The sequence below is a fragment of the Erinaceus europaeus genome, chromosome 10 (genome assembly GCF_950295315.1).
Source record: "Erinaceus europaeus chromosome 10, mEriEur2.1, whole genome shotgun sequence".
In the NCBI taxonomy this organism is placed as follows: Eukaryota; Metazoa; Chordata; class Mammalia; order Eulipotyphla; family Erinaceidae; genus Erinaceus; species Erinaceus europaeus.
The window spans coordinates 12415106-12440914 of record NC_080171.1 but is presented as its reverse complement, the minus strand read 5'-3'; the positions used below and the strand labels follow the sequence as shown (position 1 = coordinate 12440914).

The 25809-nt window shown below is 46.7% G+C and overlaps 1 long non-coding RNA gene across 1 annotated transcript; it reads right to left on the bottom strand.

The window, feature by feature from the left end:
- Positions 1-1830: 1830 nt before the first annotated feature.
- Positions 1831-24219, bottom strand: LOC132540707 (uncharacterized). Its single transcript, XR_009551871.1, has 3 exons — positions 23975-24219; positions 18827-18906; positions 1831-2193 (listed from the first exon to the last, which is right to left on the bottom strand). It is a non-coding gene; the product is annotated as an uncharacterized LOC132540707 (long non-coding RNA).
- Between the last annotated feature and the right edge of the window lie 1590 nt (positions 24220-25809).

The following is a 25809-nucleotide window of genomic DNA, read 5'->3' as shown; positions in this document are numbered from 1 at the left end:
CAACAGAGTTTATAAAAATCACACAATTTGGGGCCAGGTGGTGGCGCACCTGGTCAAGCACTCACATTACAGTGCTCAAGGACGCAGGTTCAAACCCCTGGACCCCACCTGCAGGGAGGAAGCTTCTTGAATGGTGAAGCAGGGCTTCAGGTGTTCCTCTGTCTCTCCCCCTCTCTGTCTCCCTCTCCCTTCTCAATTTCTCTAGCTGGAAAAAAATTAGCCTGGAGCAATGAAGCCCGGCTGGAAACAACAAAGCAATAACAATAACAAACCAGTGTGCTCATGGTCTAGCCAGTGGTGCTGGGGATTGCAAAACTGACGCTGCTGGTGGGAAACGCACACTGTGTCCACCTGTACAATCAGGGAAACTAGACGGCCCTGGGACCCCCCCACTGGAGGGACTGAGTGTGTCTCGTGTCCTTTCTATCACAACAGAAACAGATGGACCCAGAGAGAAAGGCTGTGCCTGAGATCAAGCCAGACCCGAACCAGGCTTCAGGCTTCCTGCTTCCAGCCTGAGGCTCTCAGGACTATGTTGTGTGCCTGTCTTGAGCTGGGCTATAAAGCCGGCAGACAGAACCCTTCCTAGAAGCTTGGTCTGAACTGTATAAACTGACCGGTGGGCTTGGATTGGTGGGCAGTGGCAGTCACAGAGGGAGGGATAAAGGCATAAGGGTCACTAGTATGGTTGCATCGTTGTCGTAGATTGAGGAGAAAGTGCTTTCAGGAGACGTTACGAAGAGATAAAATAAGAAAGTCAGGAGCACTGCAGTGTTCTGCATTCTTTGCAACCACGGATGTTTCTGGCTGAGCCGTGAACACAGATTGACCAAGCAAGGATGAAGGTTTGAGCAAAGACTCAACAGCTTAACTATTATTCCTGGTGACTCTGGCCACTAGGTCTCTCTCCCTTGCTGAAGACATTGGAATAAGGCATAACGTGCGCATAAAATAGGAATTAAAGGTGCCGTGTAGTCTAGGTGGCTTCACCTGGAAGGAATCTTCATTTATTAACTCTGAATGTCAAAACTTCCCCTTCCCTCTCTCCCCCTCCTCCTACCCCTTCCATTCCCTTCCCTTCTTCTGCTCCCTCCATCCGTTCCTCCTCCTTGTGGGGTAGAAAGGAGTCTTCACGTGTGCTGTTCTGCCACTCCAGGCTGACTTCCCCTTGTTTTAGATACAGACGGGGAGGGACACAGGAATGGGACAGTCTCACAGCACAGCCCCAACATGCACGGCCATTTCCTCAGTATGTTGGTTCTCCGTGTGGTTCCAAAGTACCCAGGGCAACGACCCTCCCTGGGGAATGCCCACGCTCTGCCAGGTGAGACATCCTTCGGACAAGGAATGTGCTGTCTGTTCCCCAGGAGATCTGGTCAACACCAGAACAGGAGTCCAAGTTCTGGAAAGCAGCAACCTCAGTGAGGTGGGGCCAGTGTCACGGGATCTGGAATGTCGCCTGTGACGTTTGTCCCCCTTCCTGCCTTTGAAGATTTAGTCACAGTGCTTGGTGCCTGTGGTCTCTTGTGCTCTGTCTTGCTGCCTCCTGTGATCTTGCTCCGTATGGCCAGCTAGCTGGGGAGGAGGTGGATGCTTGGAAGGACTTAAGAAGCACAGAGCCCCACTTCTGTTCTCCATTATTTTATTCTGACTCACAGCAGCACATAGGATGCACTGCCTGAACAGATAGCATGTCAGGCAATTTCTTTTATTTATTTATTTATTTATTGTATTATCTTTATTTACTGGATAGAAACAGCCAGAAATCGAGAGGGATGGAAGAGATAGAGAGGGAGAGAGACAGAGAGACACCTACAGCCCCGCTTCACCACTTGTGAAGCTTTCCCCCTGCAGGTGGGAACCAGGGGCTTGAACCTGGGTTCTTGCGCACTTTAATGTGAGCGCTAAACCAGGTGTGCCGCCACCCGGTCCCCGCAATTTCTTTTTTTGTTGGAGGCTTCCTGCACTGCTTACTCAGCTCCAGGAGGCAGTAGGGAGTGAAAGGCGCAGAGAGGCTGTGCTCATGCCAGGTAAGCATTTCCTTTCTGGGAGGACCATTCAGTGCTGGCATGACGCCCTCCTGGGGCCATCCTGATGGTCTGAGAGGCAGGGAACCCTGGTCCTGGGCTCCTGGCCTGGGCAGACTCCTCGATGCAGAAGAGTCTGCTGAGTCTAGCAGACTTGGGTAGATCTCTGTGGGCACAAGGAAGAGTGTCAGGGGGTTTGGAGACATCTGGACAGTGTACATCCTTGGCAAAGCTTGGTGGGTTTAGTTCTAAACCAAGATTAAACGGAGGTTGACTGGTGAGTTGGGATTCTCACCACCTTTTGGACCTGGTACATACTTGGTATGACCAAAGTCACTGCTCCTTCTCCTCCTTCTCATTTTTTTTTTTTGCCCCCCAGGGCTATTGCTGGGGCTGGTACGTATCAGCACTGGGGATCCATTGCTCCTAGCAACCATTTTTTTGGATAGGACAGAGAAAAATTGAGAGGGGAGGGAGAGGAAGACACCTGCAGACCTGCTTCACTACTTGTGAAGTGATTCCCCTGCAGGTGGGGCTCTGGGGCTCGAACCTGGGTCCTTGCACAGCTCCTTACACTTTGCACTATGTGCGCTTCACTGGCGCGCCACTGCCTGACCCTCACTGCTCTCTCTTTTCCTTCTTTCTCCTCCCCTTCTTCATTTTTCCCCTTTCCTTCTTCCCTTCTTCTCTCTCCCCTTCAACACTCCTCTTAATTCTTCTTGTCCTCTTTTATTAACTCTAAAACTCCCCACCTGCAGGGGGGAAGCTTCACAAGTGGTGAGGAAGGGCTGCAGGTGTCTCTCTGCCTCTCTCCCTCTCGATCTCTCCCACTCCTCTCAACTTCTCTCTGTCTCTACCCAGTAATAAGTAAATAAAAATATTTAAAAACTCAAACATTATTGGATTATTGTGCGCACAGATCATATTCTCAGTAAAAGCTATTTTCAAACGCTGATTGTTATTTTATGTCGTCTTCCCCAGTTGTTTTGGACTCGTCATGCCCCTCAGGTGTCTCTCTCCCTCTCTGTTCCCCTTCCTCTCAATATCTGGCTGTCTCTATCCAACAAATAAATAAATATAATAAAAATTAAAAATAAATAAACAGACAAATAAATAAATAGACAGGGTATATTGAGAAGGAGAAGGAAGAGGAGAAGGAGAAGGAGAGGAAGAAGTAGGAGGAGGAGAAGAAGAAGAAGAAGAAGGGGAAGAAGAAGGAGAAGAAGGAGAAGAAGAAGGAGAAGGAGAAGGAGAAGGAGTAGGAGAAGAAGAAGGGGAAGATGATAATGATGATCTTGACTGGTGTACATTCCTGGCAGGAAATTTCACAGAATGATCAATTTTCATATCACCTCAGATCTTACTGGGCTTAGTGAAGGCCGGACAAAGCCAGCTGGGGCTGGACAGTGTACACAGTAGCCCGAGGGGCAGGAGGGGGTCTAGATCCAAGTGACCCCTCATGTGTGTCATCCTTGTTTCTCAAGGCAGAAGTGTCCACTGTTGTCCTTAGTGGCAGTCAGTCACGAAGCAAAGGCCCTGTGCACTCTTTCTTAGTCTCCATGGAGCCCAGCTCACCACGTTTTTCAGCATTACTGGTTTTAATTTTCTTTACGATTTCCTGTGCAAAAAAAAAACCCCAAAACAAACAAACAAAAAAACTTCTTTCCTGATTTAATTACAATTTCTCTTAATTCAATTCCATCCTCTTGATTGTCGTTAAACTCCCGAAGTGGTTTTTCCACAAAGAATTGTGTGGCTGGGCCCTGTGTCTCGAGATTAATTGTCATCATTTTGCTTTCAGACACAGAGATGCTGTTACTTCTTCTCTTCAGTTATCTCTGGGAGAAAGGGAGAGACGATTCTTCTTCCCAGGGCCTCTCTTCTTCTAGCGTTTGCCCTTCTTCCGTAGCCAGTCAACAGCGTCAGGTTGAAAGCTGTACGGAGCTGCTTGTTGCTGGCTTTGAAAGTGACTGGGATCCATGTGGATTCAGTCGGCTAGGAAGGATCGTCAGTTTCCCCAGTGAATGGGGACTCACGGGATGCACCACGAGAAGGTCGATCCAATGCATCCCAGGGCCTCTCTGAGAACAAACACCACTGTTACAGGGTTGTCTTTAAAGAGAGAGAGGGAAAAAAAGAGACAAGTTTTTCAATTTTTTCTCCCCTTCTCTCCTGAGGCGGACTTAGGCCGTGAGCAAACTGGCGGCCTATCGGGGTGGCAGCCCATGTCAGGAGAGTTCTGGGACCAGGAGTTGGAGATGACAGGGGTGAACTCAAGCATCCTGCTAGTCAGGGTCTCTTGGAGGAACTAAAACTTAAAGTGGCTTAAAGGAACAGAGACACTTTGGGCTACAATGTCCCTTCCCTGGAATGTCCCTCTAACCAGAACCAATGTTTCAGGGTCTGCCCTCTGACCTTCTTTCTCAACACAGTGGCGTTCTCAGTCCAGTGCCCCTTTGACCTGTGTGCCCTCCACCTCCTGCTCCCCCAGCTGTGTTATCCCGCCTCTCTCAGTCTCCACAGACAAACAGCATAAGGGTTCTGCAAAAGACATCCATGCGTGAGATTTCAAGGTCCCAGGTTCAGTCACCAGCACCCCCTATGCCAGAGACAAGCAGTGCTCTGGTTAAAACAAACAAACAAACAAACAAACAAACGACGACAACAGAAGAGTTGCTGGAGTGGCTAGTGAGGTGACCTGCTCAGTGGTTGAGCACAGGAATTGCATGTGTGAGGACCTGAGTTCATTCCCCAACACTGCCTGTGCAGGGCAGATGCTCAAGCTTTCTGTGTTACGGTGTTTATTTGTTTATTTATTTATTCACCATTGTCAGAGAGTCTCTCTCTCTCTCTCCCTCTCTCTTTTTTCTGGTGCTTTGTACCTACATGATTCCACCAGTCCTGGCACATTTTTCTTTTTTCCTTTATGGTACCAGTGACTCTTACTGGTTGCAAGAGAATGTGAGAATTGGGGTAGTGGGGCGGGATACGGGCAGCTCCAGCTGCTGATGGGGTCCTGAAGACAAAGCAATGACCAAAGAAAGAAAGAGAGAAAGAGAAATTGAGAAAGAAAGAAATAAAGAAAGGGGAAAAGGAAGGTATAAAGAAAGAGAAAGCAAGCAAGCTGGCAGACTATCTTTTTTATTAATTTTTATTTATTTATTTTCCCTTTTGTTGCTCTTGTTTTATTGTTGTAGTTATTGTTGTCATTGTTGGATAGGACAGAGAGAAATGGAGAGAGGAGGGGAAGACAGAGACGGGGAGAGAAAGACAGACACCTGCAGACCTGCTTCACCGCCTGTGAAGCCACTCCCCTGCAGGTGGGGAGCTGGGGGCTCGAAATGGGATCCTTACGCCGGTCCTTTGCACCACCTGCACTTAACCCTCTGTACTACCGCCCAACTCCCCACTATTTCTTTTAAAAAAATATTTCATGTATTTATTTTGGATAAAGAAAGAAGTTGAGAGGGAAGGGGGGAATAGAGATGGAGAGAGAGAGAGAGAGAGAGGTGGAGAGAGAGAGAGAGAGGGAGAGAGACGGAGAGAGAGAGAGAGAGAACTGCAGCACTGCTTCATGGCTTATGAAGCTTGGTAACAGGTGCACTCAACCAAGTGTGCCACCACCCAGCCCCAGGTTTTTTTTCTTTTTTAATAGGATAGAGAAACTGAAAGAAAAGGGGTCAGAGAAAGAGAGGGGGCCTGTAGCCCTGCTTCACCGCTCAGCTGCTCATGAAGTTTCCCCTTGCAGATGGGGACCGGGGCTCAAGCCTGCGTCCTTGTGCTCTGTAGTGCGTGTGCTCACTGGTGCATTACTACCTGACCCTTATCCATACTTTTTAGAAAAGATTTGTTGATTTAGGGCTACTACAGAGACTCATCTGAGTGATAGAGTGCACACTTACCATGCAAGCGGACCTGGGTTCAAGCCCCCAGCCACCACATGGAGGAGTACCACACAAAGGGGAAGCTTCAAGAGCAGAGGAGTAGGGCTGTGAGCCTCCCCTTCTCTGTCTCTCTCTAGATCTTTCCTCCTCTCAGCCTCTCACTCGCTATATCAGAAAAGAAAAAGATAAAGGTGGTGGTGCACCTGGCTGAGGGCTACAGTGCACAGGGACCCAGGTTCAAGCCCCTGCTTCCCATCTGCGGGAGGAATGCTTTGTGAGTGGTGAAGCAGGGCTGCAGCTATCTCTCTCCCTTTCTCTCTCTCTCTCTTAAATATTTATTTATTGATAGAGATAGCCAGGAATTGAGAGGAAGGGGGAGATAGGCAGAGAGACAGAGAGACACTTGCAGGACTGTCACCACTTGTGAAGCTTTGCCCCTACAGGTGGGGACCAGGGGCTCAAATCCAGGTCTTTGCACATTGTAACATAGCATTTGGGTTTATCTATCATAGAATAAATACCCAAATATCTATAGATAGAGAAGGAGAACACACACACACACACACACACACACACACACACACGGACAGACAGCAGCAGAGTGTTCCTTGGTGTTGTGGTTATGCCTGTGGTTTCAGGGTTCAAACCCAGGTTGTGCTACCATCCAGGCACAAGTACAACCAGGTAAACTGTCTTCTGGCTGCTCCCCAGTTTGGGGAATTGAAAAAGAAATTAAAAGGGGCCAGGCGGTAGCACATCTAGTAAAGGTCACACACTACAGGGCACAAGGACCCAGGTTGGAGCCCCTGGTCCCCACCTGCAGAGGGAAAGCTTGATGAATGGTGAAGCAAGGCTGCAGGTATCTCTCTGTCTCTCTCCCCTTCTCTCTCCCCCACCCGTCTCAATTTCTCCCTGTCTCTATCTAATAGTAAATAAATAGTAATATTAAAAAAAAAGAAAAAAGAAAGGAAGTTAAAAGACTCCCTTTTTCTCTCCGCCTCCAGTTTGATTATGAAGTCCACTGCTCAGTCTCTGACTGGATGACTGCCCCTGGTGGTGGTGGCGGGAACCCTGCCCCTGGGACATTACAGATACCTGGCCTCCAGGAATGACACTATTGCCTGCTCCCACAATGACATTTCTCTCTCTCTCTCTCTCTCTCTCTCTCCCTTCCTCTCTCTCTCTCTCTCTTTTTTATTCGTTCTTTTTTGACCAGAGCACTGCTCAGCTCTAGCTCATGGTGGTGGGGGAAATTGAACCTGTGACTTTGGAACCTGAGGCCTGAAAGTCTCTTTGCATAACCATTAGCTATCTGCCCCCACCCTCACAATGCCGTTTCTTAAGACAGCAGTCTGGATGTGATGAGACAAGCTGTTGATATCAGCAGAGCCGCTCATTGCTCTCCGGGTCAACATTCAAGTCACTGCCTACTGTCCGGATACACATGACGGTATATTTCTAGCTCCTCACACCAAGCTGCGTGGGTCTGTGGACATGAGCAGAACTGCTTTATCTCTTGGAAAGAGGTTCCTTTAAATAAAAAGTCAAATAGGCACAAGGGGGATTTAAGAACACAGCGTAGTGTCCAGCAGCCCAGGAATGTGTGACGCGAAGCTGGCAGAGCCGTGGGAAGATTTTATTAGACAGATCAGGTCGTTCCTGAGGTGCCCCAGGGCCTCGTTTTCATATATGCAGCCGAGCCCCCTGTGAGCTCTCAGCTCTTTACTCTGGCATTTAATGAGTGTGACTAACCACAGGGAGGGACGTGGCATTTAAGAACCCTCGTGAACCTGGGAAAAGACTGAACCCAGAGGCTCCTGTGGGGACTTTCTTGGGGTCTTGTCTATAAAACATGCCTGGATTAGCTGGGCTACTTCTCGTCCTTGGGGTCTTGCTTATTCACTTATTTACTTTTTAAAAAAGATTTATGAGAGAGAGAGAGAAAGAAGAATGGAATTAGGCAAAGGAGAGTGAGTATATCACTCATTTGACAAATTATCCTCCCAACAATCTCCGGGCCCTGTTTTCTGACAGCCTGCATAGTTGTTGTTGAATGTGGAAGAACTTCCTTTTCTAAATTAAAAAAATATGCATATTTATTTACTATTGGACAGAGAGAAATTGAAAGGAGAAGGGGAGATAGGGAGAGAGACACATACGGCCCTGCTTCACCACTTGTCAAGCTTCTGCCCACCAGGTGGGAACCAGGGTCTTGAACCTAGGTCCTTGCGTGTTTACGGCTTAATGTGCACTTAACCAGGTGTGCCACCGCCTGGCCCCTAGGGAAGGACTTCCTGTTCGCTGCAATTGGAAAGCAGCTTGAATGTATCCCGCCTGTAAACAGAGCTCAAGCCTGGCGTCTTCTTGTCATGTAGCAGATATTTATATAAAAAACCCTTGGTCCTGAGTTCCCTGGGCTAGGTGGGTGTCTTTACGTCTGTACACCCCCCACTCCTACTTTCTATTCCTATTTTGCTAAAAGTGGTTTTGTTCTCAAAGTCCAGTAACGCCTAATTTTGTTACTTTTTTTCTGCATCTATTGATATGACTGTATACTTTTCTCCCTTTAATTTTTTTTTTTTAGGAAATGCCAGAGACTGAAGTCAGGATTTCTGGCATGTACTCTCCTGGTGCACCTACCTCCCAGTCCATTTTGTAAAATATTCATCTATTTTATTTTTTAAAATTTATTATCTTTATTTATTTACTGGATAGAGACAGCCAGAAATGGAGAGGGAAGAGGGAGATGGAGAGGAAGAGAGACGAGAGACACCTGCAGACCTGCTTCACCACTTGTGAAGCTTCCCCCTTGCAGGTGGGGATCAGGGGCTTGAACCCGGGACTTTGTGTGTCGTAATGTGTGCACTCAACCAGGTGCGCCACCGCCTGGCCCCCTTCATTTGTTTTTTATTTATGAATGAGAAAGAGAGGTAGAGAGAGAACCAGAGTATCATTCTGACATATGTGTTGCTAGGGATCAAATTCTGCACAATTCACTGTGACAACTCCTCTGTCTCCCCCTTTTTACATTATTATTGTTATTATTATTATTCTCATTATTACTGACACTGAGGTTATTACTGGGGCTCAGTGCTGGCACTATGAATCCACCACACCTAGTGGCCATTTTTTTCCTTCCTAATTTTTTCTTTAATTGGATAAGATAAAGAGAAATTGCGAGAAGAGGAGAGATAGAGGAAGAGAAAGATAGACAGCTACAGACCTGCTTCACTGCTCGTGAAGTGGACCTCCTGTAGGTGGGGATCTGGGGCTCGAACCTGAGACCTTGTGCTTGGTAATACGTGTGCTTACCAAGCACCATCACCTGGCCCCTTAACCCTTTGTAAAAAACTTTTTTTTTTTTTAATGAGTGAGCTATGGAGACAGAGAATGAGAGAGAGCTAGAGACACCAACGTCCCATCTCATCATCTGGGGAGATCTAGTCTGTTGCTCTCGGATGGGATTGGGTAGGGTTCTCTACCCGATGATAAAGAAATAGAAATATATTTCTTTAAAAGAAGCTTCTACTGTCATCTTATAGCCATGTAAATCATTACTAAATCACTAATAAAAATAATAACAAGGGATAATTCCACACTTCAGCCACCACCAGAATTCAGTCACCTCCCCACAGGATCACCACCAGAGTAGAAGCTATTTATTTATTTATTTATTTATTTATTTATAAAAAGGAAACATTGACAAAACCATAGGATAAGAGGGGTACAACTCCACACAATTCCCACTACTAGATCTCTGTATCTCATCCCCTTCCCTAATAGCTTTCCTATTCTTTATCCCTCTGGGAGCATGGACCCAGGGTCATTATGGTTTGCAGAAGGTGGAAGGTCTGGCTTCTTTAATTGCTTCCCCGCTGAACATGGGCATTGACAGGTTGATCCATACTCCCAATGTATTTCTCTTCATACATTGCCAAATTAAGTTTGCTAACAAAGTATTCATCAACATTTATTTCTCTGCCTTTGTGTCCATGTTTTTTTCTGGGATTATACTGCTTTCCCTCATCATATCCTTTTTTATGGCCATTTCCCCCCCTTTTCTAATTTTTATTAGATAGGTCAAAAAGAAATTGAGTGAGGACGGGGAGATAGAGAGAGGGAGAGGCAGAGAGACACCTGCAGACCTGCTTCACTGTTTGTGAAGTGTTCCCCCAGCAGGTGGGGAGCTGGGTCTTCAAACCCAGGTCCTTGAACTTGGTAATATGTGTGCTTAACAGAGCGTGCCCCCAGTCACTCCCCTCCCAATCATATCCTTGTCTAGTTTTGTAATAGAGATTATACCAGCTTCATCAACTAAGCTGAAGAGTTTCATCTCTACTTACTGTCTGGAAGCGTTTATATATAGTTGGAATTTTCTGTTCTCTGAAAGTTTAGAGGATCCACCTGGAAAACCATCTGGAGCCTCTAATTTCTTTGTGGGAAATTAAAAAAAAAACCCACTATTATTTCAAATCCTTATTTCTTTTTTAAATTAATCAGGCTTTTCATTTCTTCTCAAATTAGTTATGGCAAATGTGAAAGCTGAGATAGAGGCTCGCCAACCACAGCCTGTCAGCCAAAGGCAGCCTCTGCCTGTCTCTGTAAGTCAAGTCTCGCTGGGACACAGTCAGGCTCATTCATCTCTCTGTTGTCAATGGCCGCTTTGCTGTCAGAGACCATATGGTCTCCAGCGCTTAAAATAACGACTATCTGGCCCTTTGTAGGAAAAGTTTGTCAATCCTAAACTAGACCAACGTCCCCAAATATTACCTGCCCCCTCTGGAGGACGTTATACCTATGCTCAGTGCTGAATTTAGGATTGGTCAGGTGACTTGCTGTAGCTAAGTACTGAGGAAATGAAAATTATATAATCATATGGTGGTGCTGGAGATTGAAAAAAATAGAGAGCGATTATATAATACAATCCCCAGCACTGCATAAACTGGAGTGATGCTCTGGTTCCCTCTCTTTCTCCCCCCCACCTCAATAAATAACTAACTAAAATCTTTTAAACACATTTTATTTATTAATGAGAAATATAGGAGGAGAGAGAGAAAGAACCACATATACCAGATATCACTCTGGCACATGTGCTGCCAGGGACTGAACTCAGGACCTCATGCTTGAGAGTCCAGTGCTTTATCCACTGCGCCACCTCCCAAACCATAATAGATAAACCTTTATAAAATATCTAGTGTTTCAGTCACTGTTTTTGTTCTATTTCTTATTGGTAGTCCCGCTTTTCAGCTGTCTAGTGTGTGTCTCACCACCAGCAACACCGCCGCCACCACCACCACTACCCTGCCCTGAAAACTTGTGCCACTCTAGTCATGTATATGGGGAAATTCCAACGGAGAGCTCTAGGCTGCGTCTGTCCTTGGGGTCCATAGTGTGGGTGGGAAACGTGCTGATATGGGGCCTCTATTCAGTAGTCCCAGGACTGGTGTCTCTCTTGTTTTCATTCTCATTATCTTCTTCTTCCCTCTCAATTTCATTCTGTCTCTATCCAATAAATAAATAAATAACATTAAAAAGGAAAAAAAAAACTGCTAAGAGAAGTGAATTGATTCATTGTGTGGACATAGAGTTCCAACCATAACCCTGGTGGGAAAAAAAAAAAAACCAACCCAGATTCAATGTGACATCCTGAAATAGAACAAGGACATTAATGGAAGAAACTGGAATAAAAATGGACAGTTTCCTTAGTGGCAGTTGTGTAAGATGTTAGCCTGCGGGGAAAGCTGGGTAAAGGGTATGTTAGAAACCTCGACTCTCGGGGGCTGGTGATGGTGCACCTGGTTGAGTACACACATTACAATGCACAAGGACCCAGGTTCGAGCCCCCAGTCCCCACCTGCAGGGAGAAAGCTTCATGAGTGGGGAAGCAAGGTTGTAGGTGTCTCTCTGTCTCTCTCCCTCTCTATCATTCCTTTCCCTCTCGATATCTGGCTGTCTCTATCCAATAAGTAAATAAAGATAATTAAAAAAATTTAAAAAATTAAAAAAAAAAGAAACCTCAACTCTCACTGTGCCTTCCCTGCAAAATCTGATGTTATTCCCCAAATGAGAGTTTTTGCTGATATTTTTTCTGAAAATAGATTGTACAATCGTGGTAGGTGTATTCATTGGTGTATTTTAATTAAAGCAATGAAACATGAAAATTTTTATTTCTTTCAAGATCCTTTAAATTAGAGGTACATTAGAAGAATAAACTGGCCCTTAGTTGTGACACTCTGGTCTCTTCCTTCCAGACTTTGACAGTCCAGAATGCTACAGGAGTGTTCGCTCAGGGGATCTTGTTTGATCTTTACCTGAACTGATCTGCATCTCGTTAATACTGTTTCTTTCTTTTTCTTTTTTTTTTTATTATCTTTATTTATTTATTGGATAGAGACAGTCAGAAATTGAGAGAGAAGGGAGGGATAGAGAAGGTGAGAGACAGAGAGACACCTGCAGCACTGCTTCACCATTTATGAAGCCTTCCCCCTGCAGGTGGGGACTGGGGGCTCGAACCTGGGTCCTTGCACATTGTAACATGTGCGCTCAACCAGGTGCGCCACCACCCGGCCCTATTTTTCTTTCTTTATTATTGGAAAGCGACAGAGAAATTGAGAGGGGAAGGGGAGATAGACAGACGCCTGCAGCCCTGTGTCACCACTAGTGAAACTTTCCTCCTGCAGGTGGGGTCCAGGGGCTCGAACCTGGATTCTTGTGTACTGTAATGTGGGTGTGCTTAACCAGGTGTGCACCATGTGTTTGGTTATTTATCTTTTTTATATATATATATATATTTTAAATATTTATTTATTTTCCTTTTTGTTGCCCTTGTTTTTTTATTGTTGTTATAGTTATTATTATTGTTGTTGATGTCGTCATTGTTGGATAGGACAGAGAGAAATGGAGAGAGGAGGGGAAGACAGAGAGAAGGAGAGAAAGACAGACCTCTGCAGACCTGCTTCACCGCCTGTGAAGCGACTCCCCTGCAGGTGGGGAGCCGGGGTCTCGAACCGGGATCCTTGCACCGGTCCTTGCGCTTTGCGGCACGTGCGCTTAACCCGCTGCGCTACCGCCGGACTCCCTATTTATCTTTTTTTTTACTTTACTACTATTAACATTTTTTTTTTTTTGCTTATCACTAGGGCTTCATTGTTCCAGACTGACTTATGCAGAGATCTCTCTCTCACACCCTCTCTCCTTCTCCCATACCTCTATCTCTGTCTAGAGGTGGGTGAGAACATCAGTGCAGAAGCTTCCTCCAGTGCGGTGGGGCTGGGCGTATACCTGGGTCTTGTGCTTGGCAAAGCCGTTCACCATACAAGAAGCCATGTTACTGGCCCTCTTGTTTTCACAAGGTCTTCATCCTCCCTCTTTCCTCCGTTGTATAGATTCTCTTGCCATCAATCTTTTTTTCCTGCACTGGCAAACTTGCTGTTAATCCAGCTGATGCCTTAGTATTTACCAAGTGTAGCCTTTACCTGTGTATTTCCCACATCTGCTTAGCTGTTTGAATATTTATGAGACACAGTTATAATAATACCAAATGCCATCCTCTGCTAATTCTAACATCTCTGTTAGTTCTGATTTGCTTTTGATTGACTGGTCTCATCATGGGCGGTGTTTTCTTTCTTTTTTTTAAAGACATCTATCCATCATTATAAAGGAAAAAATGACCGTGAGGAAGTGGATAGAAACTGTGTGGGCACAGAATTCAACCATAAGCCTGGTGGCAAAAAAAGAAAAGAAACTGCCAGGTTCAATGTGATATTTGTATGATCTATCTATCTATCTATCTATCTACCTATCTATCTAATTTTATAAGACTGAGAAAAAGGAAGGGGGGAGAAAGCAAGACTTGCAACCCTGCTCCACCGCTCTTGAAGCTTCCCCTCTGTTGCAGGTGGGGGCCGGGGGCTTGAACCTGGATCCTTGTGCATGGTAACGTGCACTCAACCAGGTGGGCCACCCCTTGGCCTCATGGGTTGTGTTTTCCAGGTTGCTTGCAAGCCTGAGAATCTTTGATTGGATATCAGACACTATAAATTTTGCCTGGTTGGTGCTGGATACTTTGTATTCTGATGAATTTTGGGTCTTGTGCTGGCATCCAACGGCTTCTTCAGGCCTCATTTTCCTGAACTGATCCTTTGTTGTTTGTTTTTATTTTTGTCATTTTGATCTTGAAGGTAAATAGGTCTATATCTCCATCTCGATTGAAAACAAAAAACAAAGGGGAGTCGGGCTGTAGCGCAGCGGGTTAAGCGCATGTGGCGCAAAGCACAAGGACCAGCTTAAGGATCCCGGTTTGAGCCCCCAGCTCCCCAACTACAGGGGAGTCGCTTCCCAGGCGGTGAAGCAGGTCTGCAGGTGTCTATCTTTCCTTCCCCCTCTGTCTTCCCCTCCTCTTTCCATTTCTCTCTGTCCTATCCAACAACGATGACATAAACAACAACAACAACAACAATAATAATAAAATTAACAAAGGCAACAAAAGGGAAAATAACTAACTAGATAAATAAAAGAAAAAAAAAAACAAAGTTCTCAGCCTGTTAGGGCAATTTTTGTGGTGAGGGTGTAGACGACCAGCATAGCCTTCCCAGTTCCAAAGTTCTTGGGTTCCCTCTGATGTCACCAGGAAGAGTTCAAAATGTGGCCCTGTGTAACTCTGTGTCTGCTTCTCAGAGCTCAGCTTCCTTCCCCGCCCCCACCATTAGTGTTTCCTGAATTTTTTTTTTTTTGTATTATCGTTATTTATTTATTGAATAGAGACAGCCAGAAGTTGAGAAGGACGGAGGTGATGGAGAAGGAGGGAGACAGACAGAGAGACACCTGCAGCCCTGCTTCACCACTTGCAAAGCTTTCCCCCTGCAGGTGGGGACTGGGGGCTCAGGTCCACGCACATTGTAATGTGTGCGCTCAACCAGGTGCGCCACCACCCGGCCCTTTGTGTTTCCTGCATCTTTAAAGGCCCCACTGTCCATGTTGGACACTGTACACGTTTTTAAAAACAGTGTAAGATATCAATTGGCTTTCTTCATTCCGTTCTTTTTATTTATCTTTTTTTTTTTTGGCAGACCTGGGAACTCACACATACCCTAGTTTACCACTCTGACCTGCTTTTTTTCTTTCAAATAGAGAAACAGAGATGAAGAGACAGAGAAAGGGAGAGGGGAGAGACACTCTAGCATCAGAGATCCCCAGTGACATAACATCTCCCATGTCGTGCCATGCCTTGGATTTACGCTGCTTGTATGGCAAAGCCAGCATGGTGATGGTTAAGGCCGGCTCCTTACACTTAAGAGGCTATTTTTAAAAGGGAAGCCCACCCATAACACGGGAGGACCAAGGAGGATGTCAGAGGTGGGGGTGGAGGCTGAGACTGCCCAGGTGAAGACATCCAAGCTGAGACCCGAGATAAGACTACCCATGAGCAGAGATGAAGGCAAGGCCCACTCGTACATACACTGTGTCTGGGGTGGGGGCGGGCACAGAATGTTAAGTCTGACAGAACAGAGGAGACAGCTGTAGGCACGGAAGGCCCGCACATGTCTGTGGGATGCTGAAAGATAGGGAAGAGCTTGGCACCTGAAAGGCAGATGTGAGAGAGATAGCTGGCTGCCCACTGAAGACTGCTGCTTCCTTGCAGGGCTCCTGAGGACAGAGGCTGGCATGGTATTGACAGCCTTAGTCCCCAGCCCCTTGGTAGGTTGGCACGTGACTCAGAGCCAGGCCACAGAATGCGGGTGGCAGTGTGTGCACGCTCGTGTGGGCTGATCTGAACGCTAATCTCCTTTCACCTGGCAGGAAGGAAAATGACTCTTAGTCCCGGAAACTAGCTGGACGCGATGGCAGAGGCTGTTATCTGGAGACAGCCCACCTAGCTAGCCAGGACAGGGGCCATCTCGCTGTCATGGCAGAGAAACTCGTGACCCAGCCAGGACATTCTTAGTGCTCCTCAGGAGGTGACACTAAGTGCTGGAGTCTTATTGGGTACACAGCACTGAAGTTGGGTCCTTGGCATCTCGTGTGCCGGAGTGATGCTCTGGTTTTCTCTGTCAGTCTCTGTGTTTCTCTTAGATAAATAAATCTTAAAAAAAAAAAAAAAAACAACAAGAATGTTCTTAGTAATTCAGTGCAATGATCATCTGGCCAACTGACTTTTGACAATTAGGTTTTTGGTAGATTCTTCCTTGAGGATTTATATTTATGTGTTTACCGATACTTATATCCACATCTACATATCTGTGTATGTATCTGCACCTATCTGTATCTCTCTCCTTCCTCCCCTCTCTATATCTATATCTTTTAATTAATTAATTTATTATTGGATAGAGACAGAGAGAAATTGAGAGTAGGGGAGGTAGAGAGGGAGAGGAAGACAGAGAGACACTTGCAATCCTGCTTCACCACTTGTGAAGCTTTCCCTCTACAGGCAGGGACCAGGGGCTTGAACCTGGGACCTTGGACACTGTAATGTGTGAGCTTAACCAGGTGTGCCACTGCCTGGCCCCTATATCTTTTATACATTCTATCTGAGTATAGTTTTATAAGCCAGCAGTCTTTATTTTTTTACTCACTATTATTTATTTGCTTATTTATTTATTTATCTATTTATTTTACTGAATACTGCTCAGCCCTGGCTAATGGTGGTGTGGGGGATTAAACCTGAGACTTTGGACCCCCGGGCAAGAGCGTCTTTTTGCAAAACCATTATGCCATCTACCCCCAAAATACATCCATTTTAGCTAAAGACACAACCAATTTCTCTCATAACATACTTGGCAGCTTGTCCCCCTACCCTGTGGTTAGGTAGAGAAGGACTTATCTTGCTCTTCTGTTCCTCTATAGAATGCTAAATCCTCCTATGACCCTCTCTTCTCTCAAGATGAAGGAATCATGGGGATTAGAGCAAGGGAGAGAGAGAAGGGAGGTGAAGTAGATAGCTAAGTTTGCCAAAGTTAGATTGAACATAGACAAAAACAAACAAACAGACCCTAGAGGGAATGTGTGTTCTCATATTGGATTCTTGTCCTTTTTTTATATCTGGGCTGATACTGGAGTTGCAGGTACCAGTGATGGAAGGCAGGACCTGTGACAGGCAAGTCCCGTGTGTTACCAGTGTGCTCTCTCGCCGGCCCCTCTTCATCTCACAGACAGGCACGCTGAGACCCCTACAAAGACAGGGCTTGCCAAAGACCAGCCGTCCACACGTTGCAGAGCAGAGCTGGGGTTTCCCAGAATCCTTGGCTCAGAGGCTTTGCAAGGCCCCCCTCCCACTCCCACTCACAGACTCACCGGAGGCTCTGAGCCGGCCTCCCTGTGAGCGGGCAGCAACCACAGAAGTCTACAGAGAGGCAGGTCTCCTTCATGGCTGCGTTGTCCCCCAGACAGACAGCAGAGAGGACAAGAAAGAGGAGTTTCTAGAGCGGGTCCCCACCCACGTGTCTGCTCCAGGCTTCACATGGGGGGAGTCCCTTCCTCTCTCGTCTTCAGCAGGTGTCTCAGTCAGGCAAGTGGCTTGAGTCACTCTTGCCACCCACCGCACTGGGAGGGTGACCTCGAGGGTGATCAGGAGCCTGGGGGAACTGGTACTGTCTGGAAAGCAGTTTCCCCTTTGAAGTCTTGTCTGGAGGCAGGGTTGCTCTTTCCACATCTCCCCGGTTTGACTGTTCCCAATCAGGCTGCGACGACCACAGTGTTTGCTGGGGCTCACAGAGAGGCCCTGGGGGACTTCCCTGGCTCACCCAGCTAGTGGCTCTTGGGGTGCCTTTGCTTTTACCAGAGAACATTGGCTACTTTAGTGCCTCTGTGTGTTTGCACAAGCTGTTTCTTTTGTCTGGAGACCTCCTTCCCCCCACTGGAGTTTGTTTGGAGCAGGTCCACCAGGTCTTCTTAGCTACTTTTTTTTTTTTTTGCCCTCAGGGTGATCACTGGGGTTCTGTGACTGCTTAAGGAATTCACTGCTCCTGGCAGTCTTCTCCCCACCCCCTTTCTTTTATTTGCTAGGACAGAGAGAAACTGAGAGGGGAGGGGAAGATCTAGATAGAGACAGAGACAGAGACAGAGACAGAGATAGAAATAGAGATGAGATAAAGAGAGACACCTGCAGACCTGCCTCACCACTTACAAAGCTTCCCACCATTCAGGGGCTTGAACCTGGCTCCTTGAGTATGACAATGTGTGTGCTCAACCAAGTATGCCATTGTCTGGCTTCTCTTATTTACTTTTTAATTTTTACATAAATAGTGTGCTAAAAATATACATAGCATAAAATATCACGTTGTAACCATGTCTGCCATGGTACAGTTCCCTAGCATTTTAAGTGCAAGTATGTTGTCCTGCAGCCACCCCCAACACCCCGCTCCAGAACTCTCTGCTTTGCAAATCTGAGACTGTGCCAGGTATAATACCTTGATTCTCCAATCCCCTCACTCCTGGCCGCCACCACCCTCCTTTCTGTCTCTATGAGTTTGACTTCTGTAGGTATCTCACATCCGTGAAATCATGTAGTCTTTGTCCTATGGTGACTGACATTTCTCTCTTTTAAAATTTTATACATGTTTATTTTTACTATTTAAAAATATATTTGTTTACTTATTATTAGACAGAGACAGAGAGAAATTGAAAGGGGAGAGGGAGGTAGAAAGGGAGAGAGACAAAGAGATACCTGCAGCCCTGCTTCACTACTTGTGAATCTTTCTCCCTGCAGGTGGACTGGGGACTTACACCCAGATCCTTATGCACTGTGATGTGTGTACTTAACCAGAGACACCACCGCCTGGCCCTGTGACTGACATTTCTCCAAGATAATGTGTTCAGGAGTTACCTAAGATGTGGCACACATAACACCTTTCCTAACAATGTTCAGCAGCATCTGCCACAAGTTTTCTATCCGTTAGTCTATTGGCTTTGAGGCCTCACCTGTGGTCTATCCTGAAGAATTTTCCATGAGCCCTTGAGAAGTCTGTGGAGCTGTAGTTGGATGGTGTTCTGTACTGCATCTGTCAAATCAGGTGGTTGTTCATGTTCTCTTGTATCTTTTTTTTTTTAATTTAGATGTTTTTCTTTATTGGGGGATTAATGGTTTACAGTAAAATACAGTAGTCAGTACATGTGTAACATTTCTCAGTTTTCCACATAGCAGTCTAAACCCACCCACCCCCAGGTCCTCCTCTGCCGTCATGTTCCAGGACCTGAACCCTCCCCTCTACAGGCAGAAATTTGAGACACCTCATTGCTTTCGGTTACAGCTTCCAAGGGGTTGGAGCAGATGGAGACTTGTCTCAAGTGGTCTCCCCCAGGGCTCTGTTCTGGCTCCTACGCTATTTAATATTTACATCAATGACCTCCCAGAAACTTCTTCAAGGAAGTTCATCTACGCCGATGACATCTGCTGTGCAACTCAGGCATCCAAGTTCGACATCCTCGAGGAAACACTCACGAAAGACATGTCTCTGATATCTGATTACTGTAAAAAATGGCGACTAATCCCTAGCACTGCAAAAACGGTATCATCTGTTTTCCATCTACACCATGCCTCGGGCTCGCGTGAGCTTAATGTGCAGCTTGGCGACACGAGAATCCGGCATGTAGCCCAGTCAGTCTATCTTGGCGTTACTCTTGATTGCACCCTGTCATTTCACGAACATCTCATAAAAACTGCAGCAAAGGTGGGCGCGAGGAATCACATCATTGAAAGACTGGCCAGCTCCTCATGGGGCGCGAGCGCTTCCACACTACGATCATCCTCTCTGGCATTATGCTATTCCACTGCAGAATACTGTGCCCCAGGATGGTTCCGTAGCCCCCATGTCCACTTGGTCGATTCCAAATTATATTCCTCCATGAGGATCATTTCTGGAACCATCCATTCCACCCCGGTTCCATGGCTGCCAGTTCTTAGCAACATCGCCCCGCCAGATATTTGTTGGGATGCGGCATCATCTAAGTTCATTTCCCACGTCTACGCTCGATCGGACCTGCCAATATACGCGGATATCTTTGCCCACCCTGTCCAACGCTTGACGTCTCGTCACCCAATCTGGTTCCCCTACGCCTACACTGAACTTCTCTGTTCCAGTCTCTTGGAAACAGAGTTGGCAGTCAGCTGAGGTAAAGAACAAACACCTCATCACAGACCCCTGCAAGCGTCAACCCGGCTTTGACGTAGCACGTTATGATCGGGCCCTCCTCAATCGCTATCGAACAGACCATGGCCGGTGCGCCGCTATGTTCCATCGCTGGGGAGCCAGAGACGACCCGAACTGCCCCTGCGGCTCCAGACAGACTATGACCCACATAGTCAACGACTGCCACCTCTCCAGATTCAAAGGAGGTCTCGAAACTTTACATCAGGCTCAACCTGATGCTGTTGACTGGCTACGAAAGAAGGGCAAACGCTAGAAGAAGAAGGGGTTGGATTTTCTTTCTTATTGGATTCTACTTCAACTCTATGAAGCTGGGACTTGGTGAAAGTGCTTTGTGTACAACCTGGGAGGTGGCACAGTGGTTAAAGTGTCGGACTCTCAACCATGAGGTCCCAAGTTCTATTCCTGGCATCTCAGAGTGGTGCTCTGGTTTCTTTCTCTCTCTCTCTCTCTCTCGTTAAATATATATAATACACACAGGGGCCAGGTGGTGGCACGCCTGGTTGAGCACACACATTACAGGGCACAAAGACCCAGGTTTGAGCTCCCAGTCCCTACCTGCGGTGGGGAAAGCTTCGTGAGTGGTGAAGCAGGACTGCAGGTGTTTCTTTGTCTCTCTCCCTCTCTATCTCCTCTTTTCCTCTTGGCTTATGACTGTCTCTATTTAGTAATAAATATATAAAGATAATAATAATAGAGAAAGCTTTGTGAGCGGTGAAGAAGTATTGCTTGTGTCTGTCTCCCTCCCTTTCTATCACCCCCTTCCCTCGTGATTTCTGGCTCTCTATCCAATAAATAAATAAATAAAGATAAGAATTAAAAATAACAACACACATGCTCTCTCTCTCATTCTTTGTGTGATGCTGAAAAGGGCTTTAGCTTTAACTCTTCACCCTGTGAAAACACCTAAAGATATTGGTCTCAGGGTACTTCTGGGGTGCAGGTAAAGTCTGTCTCTTCTATGCCCTGAAGGCGCCGCCGTGTTGGGGAACAGAACCAGGTCCCAGGCCTAGCTCTGCCGTGCTGTGTGACCCACAGTGAGCTCCCTCCCTGCTCTGGGCTTCTATTTTTCTCTTGTGCCAGGAAGGGCTTGGGTCAGAAGATCTTTGTGTAGGGAATCAGGGTGATCTGGGCCTTGGGCAGGGTGTGACGTCCTACTTGTGCCTCTTCAGGGAAGGGCAGCTCCGTCCATCTGCCCAGTTGGTCTTCTGATTTTTCTAGACAGGACCCCTGGTCCTGAATGCTCTGGACATCCGGGGCTTCCGAGCCCAAGCTCCCTCTGTACCCTTTGTTTGAGGGTGTGAGCTGGGGCTGGTGTCTCTCCACTACATGCCCTGAAGACACCCCGGAGCCGGGGCAGGGGTGCTGCCTGCACTACATTTAGGATTCTTTCCCTGCCGACGCTGGATGGATGGCCTGACGCATGTCCTCAAGTCACAGGGAGAACTCAGCATGCCCTACTGTGACCCAGGGAGCAAGGGCAGTGAGCCCAAGCCCTCCAGGCGGGTGGGCAGGTGATCGTCCGGGAGCTCGCCAGGCCTGACTCAGAGCCTTGGTCTGCCAACCCCCAAGCCAGCTGTTCCTGAGCTGCGACACAGAAATCGGGCTGTGGGCTGCAGGGAAGCATGTTCCTGGCTCTGGGGCCGAAGAGCGGAATGCAGTATCAGTCTGCCACCAACTGACTGACAGGACAGCTGACTGACTCTGTGGGGAAAGCTGAGATGCAGTCCCAAGTTCAAGGCTGGCCGGGAGCCTCAGGACAGGGATTACTGATGGTCTGATCCGCTGCCAAGGAGAAAGCTGGCTTGGATCCTGGGAGGCCAAGCCCCTAATCTTACCCTCTGCCTGACTGTGTGTCACCTTCACTGGCCTCCTGTTCCTGCTTCAGGCCTTGGCTTCCCTGTTGGAGATGAAAGTATGAGGAAAATGACTTTTTAGAATGCTGTCACTTAAAATTCTGGGGGACCTTATTTCTCTATTTAAAATCTGACTCTCTGACGGGACTGTCACTGCTAGGTGGCTGAAATATTGACTAAAAACCTTCGGGGACACCCCCACTCTTCCCTTCCTCCTCCTCCTCTCCCTTTCTTTTTTAAATTTAATTTTTATTAGATATTTACAAAATTACAAAATAACAGGGGTACAATCCCACACCTTTCCCACCAGCAGAGTTCTGTGTCCTTTTTTCACTCCATTGGAAACTGCAGTGGTTCTCCCAAGGTCAGAGATGTGGGTTGACAATCTTATATATATATATAATTTTTCCTATGGTCCTGCCTTCTCTTTTATTATTTTTTTTAAGTCACAGCTATACCTATTACTACTTTTGTATGTTTTTCCTTTTTTCCTTTCTCTTTCCAGGTCCTGATGGAACTGGGTTTCAGAGCCTTCTAGTCATCTTCCCCTAATATTTCTCCCCCTCTGGGAGTAGGGACCAGAATTCTTTTGGGGGTGCAGAAAGTGGAAGGTCTGGCTTCTGTCTCTATCTTTCCCTAGTGGAGCAGGGCTCTGGAGAGGTGAGGTTCCAGGACATATTGGTGGGGTCATCTGCCCAGGGAAGTCTGGATAGAATCCTAGTAGCATCTGCAGCTTGTTATCTCAAAGGCAGTATGTTACAACGCAGGACAAAATGTTTAATAAACAGAAACCAAAAAGTAGGAATTGAGCATCATTCTCCCCTTTCTTCTTGTCCTTTGTCTCTTGTTCCATTTTCCAGGAAGGAAATTACCTCCATCCCAGATGGCAGAGAAGGACAACACGAATATTTTATAACTGAAGTGGATGGTGGAAAGAGGTTTGGGCAAAGCGGTCTCATTTTGAGTAATTCTCTTTCCCTTCTGGGCCTGTCTCCCTCTTTGTAATGTGAAACATTTGGGTTAGGCAATTGCAAATCTCTTTTTCCAGTTTCTTCAAGATCTTTCATTTCCCCATGGACATTTCTTGCTCCCCCCCACTGCCATTTTGTCTCTCCAATGGTTTGTGGCTGAATGACTGAGAAGCCAAACAACTTGGGGATGCAGTTGAGAAGGATGACCAAACTGCTGAACTGTGGAGACCAGCCAGAAAAACACTGCCCTCGGGAGTTGGGCGGTAGCACAGCGGGCTAAGCACAGGTGGTGCAAAACGCAACAACTGGCTAAAGGATCCCGGTTCGGGCCCCTGGCTCCCCACCTGCAGGGGAGTCACTTCACATGCGGTGAAGCAAGTCTGCAGGTGTCTGTCTCTCCCCCTCTGTCTTTCCCTTCTCTCTATCCTATCCAACATTAAGACCTACAACAATAAAACAACAAGAGCAACAAAAGGGAATATATATATATAAAAGAAAAATACTGCCCTCTTGGTACTGGAACATGATGGTGGAGGAAGACCTAGTGAGGGTTGAACTGTTTAGTGGAAAACTGAGAAATGTTACACTTGTACAAACTTGTATTTTACTGTGGACTATAATAAAAACAAAATACGGCCCTCTATTTGTTTGTTAAAACAGAAACAAACACACACACAAACAAAACAGCCTGCTGAATACTTCTGTCTTGCTGGTAGTGGAGACTTTTGTGAATGGCCATAACCCCCCTCTCCCATCTCTCCCCCCTTCCCCTTCAGGGGAGAGGACAGAGGCTTTTTGAAAGCCTCCCCCCTCCAAAGATAGTCAGGCAGAAAAGTGCCATTGGTCCCTGGCCTGACTGGGATTATCTTTGTGGGAGAGCCAAAATCTATTTTTCCACAGACCTCGGGATTGTACCAGGGGATTCCAGAAGCCTCATGTGAGCAGCGGCCACCCAGTCTCCTAGGGTTGCCTTCCAGGGAGGCAATCTCTCTACTGCCACCTGCTTAGCTGGCCTTGGTCTGGCTGCCTGGTGACATCCCCTCACCCCCGGGCTTCCCAGTCATGGGAGAGACTTGTCCGGAAGCCAGTGCTCACCTCTCTTGCCTGAGAACCTCTGCCACACAGAGAGCGGTCAGCATGCCCAGTCAGATGGCTCTTCTGCCTGTGCCAGGGGAGGGCCACACTCCAGGCAGCCCTGCTGACCGCCCTGTCCTCCTGCTCTGGGGCTGACCGAAACGCCGCTGCCCGTCATGGTGCTGTCCGTAGCCTGCCGCCTGTCTGTGTATCCAAGCAGCTGATCTTCTGGTTGTCACCATAGGGAGCCCTGTGACTTTTTTTTTTTTTTTCTCTGTCTACGAACTGGGCTTTCTGCTAGCTTAGCCCTGCTCTCCTCCCGTGAACAGTAGAGAAGGGGAAAGAACTTTCTGGACCCAAAACTGTGTGCGAAGAGTCAGAGCCAGTGAGGAGTCATGAAGAAGGTTCACTGTATGCAACAAATGGAAAAAGTAAAACCAATAGAATGAAGTCACAAAAGTAATGAAGCTTGAGGGTTTTTCTTTAAAGAGGTAGCCTTGCTACTTTTAAATGTCAAAACTTTGGTTCTTAATTAAAAACTGGTGATAGTTGGGCTTTTAAAAATGTACCCATTTCATAAGCCCATATCAGTTCTTTTCCATTATAAAAACGCTTTTTCAGGGCTTCAACACAGCTCACGTGGATAGTGTGTCTGCTTTACCATGAGTGCAACCAAGGCTCAAGCCTACCCCCCAGCTATTTATCTATCTGTCTGTCTGTCTGTCTATCTATCGTCTACCTATCTGTCTATCTGAAAAAGTCACCCTGGAGCAGTGAAGCCTTAATGATGATAGACAAAAAAAAAAAAAAAAAGGAAGGAGGAGACGTAGGAAAAGAAATGATATTTTTACTGATTAAATTCCAAAATCCTCCCTAAGTAATGATGGATAGAGGAGGATGGGGCAAAGGCCAGAGGTGGTTGGCATGGCCAGAGGAGGATGATCTTGGTCTTTAAGTGGCAAGGATCTGTGTCTCTTTTGCTCACCATGGTACAATCATCACAGACAGTATGATTAGTAAAAGCCTTCTATAAATGGCCCTGTGGGATTTGAGGGTTTTGGGGACTCTGTTGTGACAACTACTTGATTCTCTCTGAGCATGAAAGTCACCCTAGACACTATATAAATGAATGTGTTCTAATAAAACTTTATTTATTATATATGTTTTTTATTTGATCATAAATGGATGGACATTTGGGCTGTTTTCTCTTTGGTGTTTGGTAGTGCTAGCTCGGGTCTTGCACATGCATGATTTCACCACTGTGGTCCATTTCCCCTCCCATTTATAGAGAGAAAGAGACAAAGAGGGGAGAGACACTGCAACACTCTAGCACACTCCATGTGGGAGTGGCCCAAACCTGGGTCACATACATAGCAAGGCGGCAAGCTGCCTGGTAAGCTGCCTGTCTGTGGACAGTTTCCCCTTTCTTGATACTATGAGCCCTGGTGTACAGGATTTAAAAAAAAAAATTTAAATCATTTTAATTTATTTATTGGAAAGAGATAGCCAGAAATCGAGAAGAAAGAGTGGAGGCAGGGGAGAGAGGCAGAGAGACACCTGCAGCCCTGTTTCACTATTCACAAAGCTTTCCCCCTACAGGTGAGGACTGGGGGCTCAAACCTGGGTCCTTATGCATTGTAACATGTGTGCTTAACCAGGTGTACTACCACTCTATGTAATATTTTTTATTTACTTTTATATTAAACACACACACACACACACACACACACACACATGCACACACACAAACCAGGGCGCAGCTCAGCTCTGGCTCATGATGGTATTGGGGACTGAACCTGGCACCCTAGAGCCTCAGGCAGGTCTTTTGCATAACCATTATGTGTCTGTGTTTGGTG